The sequence below is a fragment of the Seriola lalandi genome, unplaced genomic scaffold (assembly GCF_002814215.2).
Source record: "Seriola lalandi dorsalis isolate HSWRI2012SDOR001 ecotype SW California unplaced genomic scaffold, Sedor1 jcf7180001998632, whole genome shotgun sequence".
NCBI classification, from domain to species: Eukaryota; Metazoa; Chordata; class Actinopteri; order Carangiformes; family Carangidae; genus Seriola; species Seriola lalandi.
In genome coordinates this window covers 1-376 of record NW_019469295.1, presented here as the reverse complement: position 1 = coordinate 376, position 376 = coordinate 1, and the positions used below count along the sequence as shown (strand labels likewise).

Here is a 376-nt window from a genome sequence, read left to right as displayed (position 1 = left end):
TAACTCTCAAGGCACTGAACTCTGGTATCATGCATTTTGGGCACCATCAGCCAGAGAGCTGTGCCTGGGAAGGAGCCCCCTTCTCAGACACTTCCAACTCATACTTACCTGGCAGGGGAGATACCATGATCAAGAAGGTGGTTCACCCAGGGCGAGGCTCAGCCATTGCAACCCGGCTGTGCTGACCTTTGCGAATTCCCCAAATGTGGGAATCTCGACTGCATAATTTCTGGTAGTGGGGGACTGCGTTCGCGCTCTCCCCTGATCATTACGTCAAAGAAAAACAGCTCTCTTCATGATGATGACTCCTGAGGAGTTTGAGCTCCGAAGTTATGTTTGCGCCAAGCTTGGTGTCCACTAGAGTCTCTGAAAAGAG

The 376-nt window shown here is 51.3% G+C and overlaps 1 non-coding gene across 1 annotated transcript; it reads left to right on the top strand.

Moving 5' to 3' along the window:
* Nucleotides 1-100: 100 nt before the first annotated feature.
* On the top strand, nt 101-264 carry LOC111661760 (U1 spliceosomal RNA). Its single transcript, XR_002761250.1, has one exon. It is a non-coding gene; the product is annotated as a U1 spliceosomal RNA (small nuclear RNA).
* Nucleotides 265-376: the final 112 nt, after the last annotated feature.